The sequence below is a fragment of the Lygodium microphyllum genome, chromosome 12, assembly GCF_053477565.2.
Source record: "Lygodium microphyllum isolate KBCC chromosome 12, Lygodium_microphyllum_v1.1.10, whole genome shotgun sequence".
NCBI classification, from domain to species: domain Eukaryota; kingdom Viridiplantae; phylum Streptophyta; class Polypodiopsida; order Schizaeales; family Lygodiaceae; genus Lygodium; species Lygodium microphyllum.
In genome coordinates this window covers 54,147,740-54,160,585 of record NC_141146.1, presented here as the reverse complement: position 1 = coordinate 54,160,585, position 12,846 = coordinate 54,147,740, and the positions used below count along the sequence as shown (strand labels likewise).

General features: G+C 37.6%; 1 long non-coding RNA gene across 1 annotated transcript; it reads right to left on the bottom strand.

The window, feature by feature from the left end:
- Window positions 1–1,413: 1,413 nt before the first annotated feature.
- Window positions 1,414–3,455, bottom strand: LOC148027779 (uncharacterized). Its single transcript, XR_015692553.1, has 3 exons — window positions 2,254–3,455; window positions 2,050–2,115; window positions 1,414–1,956 (listed from the first exon to the last, which is right to left on the bottom strand). It is a non-coding gene; the product is annotated as an uncharacterized LOC148027779 (long non-coding RNA).
- Between the last annotated feature and the right edge of the window lie 9,391 nt (window positions 3,456–12,846).

Below are 12,846 nucleotides of genomic sequence, written 5' to 3'. Positions count from 1 at the left end.
GTGTAGAGAAAAGCAACCACCAAAATGATAAATCACAAAGATTGGTCAAAAAAATAAGATGACTACGATGCAAAATGAGATAAATCAGAAGAAATTAGAGCAAACGCAACCATGCAAATATCAATCAAAGAGTTGGCAACATCAAGAGACCTAAAAATATTATATACCAACCTTCAAAGAATCAAAAACCTGAAAACACAAATAACTGTAACAAAAACCACAAAGCAATAAATGCAACCGTGTAGTGGTTAAGAAATCACCCCAACCAAGGAACAAGACAAAAACAATAAACCCAAATTATTGTAGTAAAAGCATAGGTTGAGAATGACAAAAACACACCGAAAGATAGCAAGTTCTAAAAGCTGATAAAGGCTCATGTCTAGAGCAAGTCCAATGTAAACAATATCAAACACAAATCTACAACATTAGAGATCAACACTAACACACTGTAGATGACTGGTCACCAAGCAAAAGCAAAGCCCAAACTAAAATACTATACCATCTCAAAAGTGAATGTAGCAATGGATATATTAAAAACTATTATAAGAGATTATGTAATACAAGTGAAGAAAATCAAAAAACTGCACAAAAAAAAACTCGAAAAAAAATACACTCGAGAAATGAAATCCATATACCAAATATGTGACAATACAAACTAAGTCATGGAATGTATAGATACTAGCACTTGTTCCCTCTCCCCATCGATCCCTACGATGAAAGTACGTAGAGTGGTCCAACGATTGAAAAGAGAAAATGCTTGTATAAATAGACCAAAAATATGCCATTAATATGATCAAATAGACTAGCATTAAATATTGGTCGACCTACGATGTCTAAATCACCATGAAAAAAAAAAACAAAAAATACCCTAAATATCTGAAAATACTACCAATTTTACTAAAATATTTTGCCTACTAATCTAAACACCTTCATTCAGTGTTCCACCCACTTATAACTACTATAGTAGCCTTTTTTAAAGCCATTGTGCCAAGTTGGAGCATATAGTACAAAGCTCCCACGTCGTGCATTTGGTCAGCAAAGTATCAGTCGAAAAATGATATGAATAGACTACCTCTGTATTAGGCCATGGGAAGGTAAGAAGTATCACAATTGTTGGCATTAGTATGAAGCGAAAAATTTTCAAGAATATTGTAAGGAGTACATTTGAGTAATAGACCATTCCTCACATGGTAAGGGCTAATCATTCAAAGCAAGTCAACGTTGTTTTCGTGTAAGCTATTAGTAGGAAAAAAAATGACTCCACAACATGCAATATGAAGATTATTTTTATTTTACCAAGATACTTTCAATATTCCAAATCTACGAATCTACATAAGAAGCAAGAAGCATGAGGGATATCATGTGAGTACCCTAGAAGTAGGGGATTTGATGAGCGCATGCATATACCAACATCATTTTCATACCCTTCATGTAAATATTGATCAGTAGTAGATTCGAATTGACCATAATTGTAAATGACCAAGACAGTGCCACACTAAGGCCACTCTCCAAGAAGAGTTGGGACTACATGAAAAATGTGGGTAAAAAGTAAGAGAACATCACAACAGATCATGGCGAAAACTATCGGCGCTCAGACTACCCTGCGTTGGCGTCGCTCAGTTGAATGATCTCCATACTGGGATGAAGCACATCCATGAGCACTATATTTATGCTGACCAGCATTAGAAGCTTGTATAAGGATATCTCTCCCCTCAAATCGCACTTCTTGCTCCCCCATATCCAAAGAATCTGGAAAAGCAATGCATGATCTGGATCACGTATGCATCACACTCATGGCATCCGAGTAAATGTACAATATAGACTTAAATTCAAACATTTCACTTGATGCCATCCCTTGACTACTATTACGGGTATTATCCAATACTCGCTGAGATTGGGAATCACTACAACCACCTCCATCCGCTATCGTACCAAGTCGACCCATGGTATTGTCAGCTGCACCAGCAAGGAAGCATACATTTCACATGGAGTATTGTAGAAAAGGACATGCGGGGGGAAACATATGCACGCAAAACAATCAAAATATACCCTTTCTTTCAACGGCATTCCTAGACATAGATGAATCGATGGTCACATGGTCGGGGTCACCAACACCTATACGGATACAAAACATGGTTAGAGAAAATGAGTACACATTAAAAAACATAATCACTATACACTTCACAACACATATCCTGATTTGCATGTTCTTCAAATTGAAGCCCAAATTCGTTAGACCTGCAAAAAGAGCACCTGTTGTAGCGAATGCACTCGTTGATAATGGGAAACTTCATGTTGCCAACCATACCCTTGACCTGAAAGCTAGTTGTAAGGTAGTTGCGAATGAAGGTGTCCTTCTTCACAACGTAATAATCCATGTGTTACTTGCATGCACGCTGCAATATTGTCTCCATCTTCACTGAAGCTTTGACAACCATAGAGTACTTTTTTGTGTATGCCTTTTCATCAAACTTTGTTGGTTTGGTAGGGGTAGCAGGTGATGCCATGAACCTAGACAATCTACCTCGCTTCATGCTAGGCACTATCAAGGCTCCTGGGTGCTCTGTGATTCTATGGTTATTAAAAAACTCAAGGCGGGCATATGCCTTGTCACATGCTGGAACCAAACACACATACTTCTTTATGTACTGCCCATTAGGCTTCTTGCCAAACCTACATTCTTTCCACTACAAGGATGCATGGCTGTGATTAGAAATGTACTTACCGAGACATTATAATCAAATGAGAAGTCACAGAAAACTAACACATCACCTACGTCAGGTCCGCGCCTTGTGACTTCAAACCTTGGTGATCCCTCTTCAGTTTCCATTGGATCTCCCCTAGCCCAAGCTGCCTGCAACTGTGGTGGCATGATACCATCAGTTGGTTGCTTCTCCGTGCGCTACCCGCTAGCCATAGCCCTGGTGATGACCATATTGAAATCTGAAACAAGGGATTCCAAATCGATTGCTTCAGCCTTCGCAAAGCTCGAACGTTTGTTGCCATGTCTTGTGCACGCAGTGGATTCCAAATCGATTGCTTCAACCTTCGCAAAGCTAGAATGTTTGCTGCCATGTGCACGCAGTGGATTCACAGTCTGAATCTAATCCAACAAAGATGAGCTCAAGCGTTGGTGCCTCTTGTTGTGGCTCCTCGCTCAGGATTGGCTCCTCCTCAGATTGTTGCTCCTCCTCAAATGAAGAGAGTAAAATTTCAATAGCAGAATGGACATAGGATGAATCTCCCAGCGCATCTCCCAGGTTTGAACGGAAGTCTGTGGGGGTGAGGGAAAAAGAAAGAAAGGACACCCTGCAAAGTGAGAGAGCATAGAGAACTGGGGTTCGTCGTGGCTGAGTTTCTTTTTTTAACGCAGAGTTCGTTTGTGTTTCGAAGTGAGAGAGCTCTCTGCTCTGTTTCATCATAGTGGATTTTCGTTGGTTAACGCAGAGGGGGTTTGGTCGACACTGAGTTTATGGTTTGGTTAATGCAGACTGAGTTTATTAAAAGGCTTATTTTATTATTTTTATTTTTAAAAATTAAAGGGATTATTTTTTTTTATTATTAATATGTTTCGTTAACGCAGAGTCAGGTGACGCCAGTCGACTGACACGGCACGATCCATGGATGGACGCACTAGACGGTTGGGAAAACCGACATGGTGAAATTCACGTGGTTGATCAGTGGGGCTTGTCGGCGTGGTTGATCTCAAGCGGGGTCGGCGAGCGGGGCCCGGGTGAGTCCACCATCTACTACACGACAAACCCACCCGCTCGGCGCTTGCGATCTATCCTGAGCGGCCTCCCGTTCCTTCTGCAACAGGTTGCGTCCTCCGAAATTTTCCCTTCCTTCCACAAGAGACTCTAAACCACTTACTATATAGAAAGTTCACATTATAACTAGGAAGATTACTATCAGAACTAGGAAGAATGTAGATTTTTCTAGTTATAACTGGATAATTTTGCCGTCACTAGTCTCTTCTAACTAGTAACATCCTTTTCCTAGATAGTATCTAGAAAATTAAAGCCCTATCTAGTAGCATTATCTAGGAAGTTATTGTATAGCTAGTAATAATATCAACCTAACTAGAAAATTTTAGTTTTTACTAGTCATAACTAGCAAGTACTATCCTCTATCAAGTTAACTTGGAACTCATGATTTTTTTAGGTATAACTAGTAAATAAATATTCATTGATTAGAAATTTACATTTGTATAATACTTACTCGCAGCTAAGCTTTTCACACTTGTTTGACACAAAAGCAAGCCCACAGTTGTTGAAAGGTTATCACAATAACAAAAAAGAAAATTAAAAGAAAGATGTTTAGTACACATGAATAACACAAACTGTGTGGCCCCAACAACAGAGTCATTGCATTCAACAACAATAACACTTACAATGTTGACCAAAGTACATGGCCACATTGGCCAAGAATATATCATGGTGATGACATCCATCTTATTGCAAAGCTCATGATTATATTAGTGAAAAAAAAGCATATTGCACCAATGGATTAAATAGAAACTCCACACACTAACATCATATTCCCTACTGTCCAAATGAGCAACAAGAGCAAACATTCAAAGTGCATGGCAAGCAAACCACACAGTCATATATATCCCATCATGAAAATTAGATAGCCAGGGAAAGCACATTACCAAGTGCATGACCATAGTGCACATGGACAAAAAGAACCACCAAGGCAAAGCGCATAGCCATATTGAGAAAAAGCTAAATTTCATTGCCCAAAACATGTGGCTATAGAAAATAAAGCAAACTACATTGCTAGTTGCATGATGAAATAATATCACCTTTCAAACTAGCACTAAGCTTATAAACTTCATGTCTTAACACAAAAATATAAGTACCAAGGATTCTAGTGATTGCCAACTATTGTAGCTAGCTCTATGTGGACGCTTGCAATATGATAGATGGGAAGCTACTTCAAGGTTCACTATGAGGTGACTTGAATAACAAGAAGACTACACCTAAAATAGCCTTACAAGGGTGGAAGTATATTACCTTTACAAAGAACTAGTGCTCCAAAATGAAGAAATCCTTATTGGATATTCTCATTTTATTAGGGTTTGAAGTTGAGCAATTCCATAGAAAAGTATCAATGGGAGCATATCAAATTCTCACCAATCTCAAAGTTAGGTGAAATAATTCAAACAATGTAGAAACTCTTGCAAATTCTCAATGGAACGTTGAAAGTGCATCATAATAAAAGGAAAACACAAGAGGAAAAGAAGAACAAATTAATATTGGAAAATTTTCAATTTTATCTTTTGAGAAAAAATAAGAGAGCTAAAAGAAAGGCATGCTTTTTGGGCTAAGAACATGCTCAACAAGGCCAATGTTAAAATAGAGTACTATAAAAAGCAAGGAGGGGAGGAAAGCATGTTGGACTATTCTCTCCTAGACATCTTAAACCTTCCATGTTGGGTAAAAAACCATAGGTTTGAATCTCTACAAGAGAGGCTGAATCCCTAAAGGATCTTAATGTACTCTCCGTGAGGATTTCAATCATGCTATGCATTTGACAATTCAAAAATTATGATGTGTGCAATCTTGTGTAGCAACTTCTCCTATAGGCACTTATTCCTATAAGTCAAGCCTTAGAGGTAATTCAAAGCTCCCAAAAATCTTGGAACAACTCAAGAAAATTCATGAGAACTATTGTATCCCTGCTCTACCGTTAGAAATAATAGACACATGAATTTTTAGCAAGACCATTCATATATACTCGTGAAGATCATATCCCAAAGACTATATTTATGGCCCCAAAAAAACATTATTACGAATATTTTAAAATTACTCTATGAAATTATCATTTTTTCTAATTATAAAAATATTTTAAAATTATTCTCTAAAATTATTATTTTTCATGGAACAATCTGACAAAATTTTTATCATTGGAGTTCAAGCCATTGGCATCCCCATCCCAATATGCCTTAGCATCCTATAAGATGCCAAAATAGTCACTAGTGGGTTGGGATCCCATGATCTTTTAGGAGATAGGTGTTTTGGATTACATGAGTGCTTGAGAAGGAAAAGGGCCAAGTGACCCTATTATATAGGATGCCTTTAATGCTGAGGGAAGCTTATCATGGCTCTAAGTTAATACTGTGTGTTGTTGACAGAAGTAGTGTAATCACATACAACCCAATCTTATGGGGTTGGAAGCTCATATCCTAGGCTAAACAATTGTTTTCTCTGTAGGGAGATGGATTTTATACTACTTCATGGAATGGTGTTTTTATATATTATCTTTTATGCAATAAAATGTTGTTTTCCAAAGTGTTTGTCATGTGCTAGATGTTGTGTTAATGGACCCTATGTAACATGATAATAAAAGGAAGCTACTTTTTTATGTTGTAATAGTATGGTACCTTTGGTAATTAGATAAGTAAAATAAATCCCATCAAGGAATGTGAGAATACCTCAATCCCGATGACCAATCATCTATAGCTAGATGGACCTAATAATTTGGGTAGCTTTTCTAAACATTAGATGAAGCTATTAATACATGATCCTCCAAATTTAGTAGGATATATATGAGGCTCAACTTCATTTTTGGGGGGCTAATGTGAGATGATGCCTTATCGACAAGGGGATCAACATTTTATTCTCTTCCACTTCTCACTCTCTTTGAACCAAGTGCAATATTTTCTCTAGTCTCACCTATGATTGATTACAAAGTAATATTTCTTAGGCAAGCATTATGTTGCTATTAGGGGTGACTTGCCTATGAAGTAGAATCGAGATTCTCATGCTCAACTAAGTTTGAGGTTTCTTGAGGGAAAATTGGGCAATGATGTGCAAGGACATAAATTTTTGTTGAATACTAGAGGACTTCTCTAGGTTTATTACATGAGACAACTCACAAGAATTCACAAACTGATTGTGATTTCTATCCTCTAGGTAGGCAAGTACTAAGACTCCTTAGGTGAAATAAGAGCTTGTCTCAATCCCACATGGGACTTAAAGCAAATGTCATCGGGATGTAGAACTTATGAGAACATGGATCTATTGTGCTACACCTAGTTCCTTAATAAGGGACAAAATGTCTCAATATGGGACTTTCATGTTCAATGGTGTTACGATGATGTCCTAGGCTTCTTTACTTTCTAAAGGATAGTGATTATAGCTATAAAGTGCTCTTGGTGAGGGGTGTGTGTGTGTGCACGTGCACTACTTACTTGGTGTAATCTATACCTAGTTCATGTGTACTTAATACTTTTGGTGGCCTAGCCTTGAGTTGAAATGACACACAAGGTTTTTAAGGCTGCAAGTGCAACTAGAGACCCTTCAAGGTCTCGAGTTGACCAACCTTAATATGAGTCCATCAGTGTATGTCCTTGTATTTTTCTTGTAACTCCTTTTTGTCTTATGGTGCTTGCCTCAATTTCAAAGTTGGCAAAGAGTCACCTCTTTCCCACTCTAGTAGTCTTGATATTGAGTTTGAATCTAGGGTTCTTTGGGCACTTGTTTCCTTGTGCAGAAATGCTTGCTAGCCAATGGTGGAAACCCTAATTTCTATGGTCTCAATGCACCAATGGGCTAACCTAGGTGTGGTGAACCCATTGTCAATTATCACTCTCTTCTCTTACTTGTAAGGTTAACTCCTAGTGGTGACAAGAAGCTACCTTTACACTGCAAGTTTTGTTAGTTGTCCCTATCTTTGTCAATTGTCACTAGATTTTCATACTTGCAAGGTTCCAATACGGTGGCAAGAATATTCCTATAGTGCACTATTTTCTGTGTGTGTGAGACGTCAACTAATAAGCCATCATGTGACCTAAAGTGTACCTAAAACCATGTATAACTAGTAAAATGGACCTATATGAGGTGCACATGTATTGCCTAGTGCAAATGGGTTGCCTTAAACTAGTGTGGAGCTCTTAAAAATGTGAGTGTAACTAGTTGGGAGCTTGATATCATATTTCAATGGAGTTCAATGCTAAGAATATTAAGAATATAAGCATTGAAATGGATAGAATGGAGACAAACTTTCAAATTGGGTTATATGGAATTGGAAATTGAAGATTACATGTCTCTTGAGTAGCCTTGGTTTTCATTCAATCTTTAGAGTAGGCTAAAGAAGAGTTTCAGAAATTTTTAACATAGGGGTTCAAGGCACACACCACTACCATTCCTAGGAGTAATAAGAATATCCTATGATGTTGCAAATCACTCCCTTCCACCATCAAAGCTCCAACAGTAAGAGTTGAAAAGAGACTCTAACTTCTTCCAATATGTCCATATAGAAAGGGGAAGATAGTAGCACTGAATATCATTAGGGGCTAAGAAGCATCTTCGAGTATATGATTTGACTAGTAAGACCAAGCTCCGATCCTCTTCCTAATCTTTACATGTCTTATGTATTAGCCACTAGTCAAATCTTTTTGAGACAATATGTTGACTCTCAACCCAATGGGAGCACCCAACTGTCTAAAGATTTGACTAGTAAGACCAAGCTTGAGACTGGTCCTCTTCCTAATCTTTACATGTCTTATGTATTGGGCCACTCAAATATTTTTGAGATATGTTGAGTCCTAACCCAATGGGAGCACCCAACTGTCTAAAGATTTGAGCTTTCACTTGCTAGAGCATTGGAATTATCATCAATGATGCAAATATATGGCCATTTAGTAGTAAGGGGAGACATGTAATCAAACCAACATGAATCTTATAATTGATTTGCTCCAAATGTGGATGTGTGACTAGAGTAAAAAAAAGTGAGGTGAGACACCATTGTCATATGGATATTTTCAGTGAGGTGAGACACCCTTGTCATATGGATATTTTTAGTTCAAATGGAATAGTTAAATAACCATTTATGTTGATTATAGATGTAGCATTAGAAAAAAGGGTATGTATCATTTTGCAAAAAATCTACTTGAAACCACACCATTGTAATACGATCAAGATGAACTCCCAAGTGATCCTGTCATACCCTTTATCTACATTCATGTTTATTACACAATAGCCCCTACTAATCTACATTGTTCTATCCCAATAACAATATTGAGGATACCATCATGGATTTTACTAGAATAAATAAGGCCACACTAAGCCTTGTTGAGTACCTTGGGTGAGATATACTGGATTCTTAAACCCATTGGCTTAGCCATCAACTTGTATGGGTAAGGCATCAACTTATATAGAATCAACTCAACCCTTTTGCAGCTAAAGCAAGTAGCTTACAACAACCTTACATTTTCCTTTTAATATGTTATGTATGAATTTTTTATATATTTATTGTTGTGTAAATGGCTTTTGTTAATGTACTATACTTTGAGGTCTCTTGCCAGTAATTCCTCTAAGCTCGAATGTAGCCTACAAATTTTCATTGTTAGATTTGTAGGAGGAAGTACATGCTTAGAGTTCATGTTATTATTTGGTGATATACCTCTTATTTTATAGGATATATTATAAGAAATAAATGCTAATGATTCCATGATTAGATTATCTATAAGGTATGCTTGAATATTAGTAACACGAGCTACATTGTAAAATGTATTTCAAGCAAAGTCATATATTAATACCTCAAAAGCAGACACAACCTAATGGCAATTTTGTACAAAAGATGCATAATCATTAGCTTTATAATACAAATTCATAGACATTGAATACATGCTTTGTCTAAGTGCCATTTATATTTTGCTTAGTATTGGTTTTGTTAGAATCTTCAAACAATGCATCCCTTAGTATCATTATATTGGCCCCACACCTGCATTTCCAAATTCCTTCTCAATGTGGAACAAGAAGGATTCATGTAATCTTTGCCCATCACACTAGCTAATCATTAGCTATAGCCATGTTACATATAGAGAGAGGAAAATAAAGAGTCAAGAATGTTCTGTGAACAAGAGTTACGATCCTTAAATTTTCAAAGACAAAGGAAGTGAACAGTTGTGTGTATGATTTTGAAGTTGAGCCTTTTTGACAAAATAAGAGACATTTAGTCCCTCCGAATATCCCTCCCCCTCCCTTGCCCTCGCAAAAGCCTAGTTGTGGTGTCGCTTCATCTCTCCCGCTATGGCTCCTGGGCCGTCATTATCGCGAGACTCCATGGATCGCATCGATTGTGGCTTCTGCTTCCGACTCGCCGCCGCCTCAACCTTTTCCTCACTGGTCACTCGCAGGAGAACCTCAAACCCTAGCGTCTCACACCTGAAGACGAAGTACAGATCAGTGATGTGTAGTTTGTGGTGCTGGATTTTTTGGATCCTGACCTCGTCTCGCAGGGCTCTCTAGGGTGAAGCACCTTGATGTGGGGATCTTGATCTGCAATAATGCAGGACAATGTTATCCATACGCCCACTTCTTTCATGAGGTCACGATCGATGCAAAGCTAACTATGGACCTCATACGTGTTGCCTGTGCTTCTAGGCATGCTCAATCGCAAGTGCGGTGCCATTCTGAACATCGGGTCTGGAACTGCGTAAATACTGGCGTCACATCCTCTCTATGCAGTATATATATACTGGCACCAAAGGGTACATTGGTTCTATCTCTATGTGCATCAAGAGCAAGTCTCCTGCATGTGAAATTCATCTACATGTGTTGGTAATGAGCAAGTAGGTATGGGAAAGGGGATGCCCATAAGATGCATTGTCTCTGGATATCATCTAATGTCTGATTATGTAGGTGCATTGAGAAATTCTCTAGAAACTTGTATGTGGAGTACAAGCACAATGGAGTTGATTTGCAGGTTCAGGTATGCTCCTTCTCTTACTTAGACTAAAATACGGATAGTATATTGTTGAGATGCCATGTATGCCATTATGAGTAGCTACCTTATTCAATTGTATTTAAGATCATGGGCTTGGGGCAATGAAATTTTTGTTGATGCACTTTGCAGAAATTTCTTTTGCTCTTAAGGTACTAGTATTTGAAAGCCACATGAAAGCAAGATAAGAAGCCCAAATATTTACAATTAGTTCTTGCTTGACCAGAAATAGGCTATGGGGAAGGTAGAAATGTGTATGTGTTTCTTAATTAGGCTAGACACATACTTGCTCTTCCCTTGATAGCTTTGGTTTTTACTGATGGTTGGTTCCCATTATCTTCTTGTGTCTATAGTTGCCTTCTAATACTTTGATAAACTGTTGGATTAGAAGTAATGTTTAAGCACAAGTTTTGTAGTCAAATGTCTACATGCATCAAAAGTGGTGGTTTTGCTGGTTTACTTCAAAGAGGTAAAGAAAGAGATCATTGTCTCCATTTATGAAGGAAAACCACAACAACTACTTGAAGGAAGAGAAGACATTCAGCTTGCAGTTGCAAATAAAGACAAATTGTAACCACGTTGGGATTGCGAGGTACTTTCTTGCTTAAGGGTGGTCTACTCAAAATTTTTAGTGAGTATGTTTTCTCCAATCATGTATTGAATTGTGTTTGAAAATTTAGAGCATATCTTTCCTCTCTCAATACTAGGTGGTAAACTTGATATAGTTTATGAAGTGGTTGAGAAAACTTTTATGTTGTGTAGAGTATGGTTTGTTGGCTACATGTTGGTAGGGCCTTTCCCAACTATTTTGGAGCTTGTGGTAGCATATTAGCAATTGAGAAGGGCATATAAGTACATGGCCATACTAAAGTCTTATGCTAAGAAAATAGATCTTCACAGGGGTAACAATTTTCTTGTTGACATTCTCATATTGGTTTTGCTAGGAAAGAAACATTTACATAGGAAACAACTTAAGAATATGTGTGCTAAATATATTTCACTTGCAAACAAAAAAGAGATTTGGAGTATGGCATCATGAAATGCTTGAATTGCAGGATATATACAATATGGGTGTGAACAACAGGCCTTGACATATTATGAATAGATGCAACTTGAGGGTCTCTTCACCTTTGCTTGTGCCTTGAAAGCCTGTGGTGCTAAGAAAAGGATACTATTGATGGCATTTCATTAGTTGATAGGTATGTGAAATGTGCTTTACTTGTAGTAGTACAGTACATTTTTTACCAACTTTTAGTCAAAGAGGTGGTTTTATGGAGCTCCCTAATAGCAGGATATGCGCCACATGGGCATGATAAGAAAGTACTAAACTGTTATGAAAGAACATGATATGAGGGCATCTTTCCAAATAATGATAGCCTATGGTTGTGTCAAAGCTATAGTTGAGGGACAAGAAATACATTTTGAGATTGCTAAATAGTGGTTTCTAAAATAAGATATTCTAGCTGGCAATGCATTGTTAGACATGTATGCAAAAAGTAGGTTGCTTGCAAAAGTGTAAGAGGTGTTTGAGAAGCATAGTTTGGAGTCTAGTCTCATGGAATGTACCAATTATAGAATATGTACACAATGGTTATGGTGAGCAAGCATTGAAACTTATTGAATAGATGAACCCGAAAGTGTTTTATGTTGACTCAGTCTTTGGTTGCATCTAAGGGCCAAGAAATACACATGATATAGTAGTTGGCATTGTATTAGTAGATATGTGTGCTAACTTGGCTTCCTTGCAAAAGCACAAGTGCTTGATAAGCCACTAGTTTCAAATCTAGTTTTGTGAAATGTGCTAATAGCAGGATCTATACATGATGGTTATGGAGAGAAACTGGGGTATTTTGAATAAATGTATTGAAAGTTTGTGGTAGCTTAGAATATGCAATTAAGGGACAAGAAATAAGAAGTGTTTGATAAGATTTCTACACATTACCTAGTTGTGTTGAACATACTTATCTCAGTGTATACCCAACATGGCCAAAGTGGGAGCTTTGACTTCTTTTGACCAAATGCAAGATGAGGTCCTTTCTTTCTCTAGATACATTTTCCTTTGCTTATGTCTTAAAAGCCTGTGGTAGCATTAGAGCTACAAACAAGTGACAA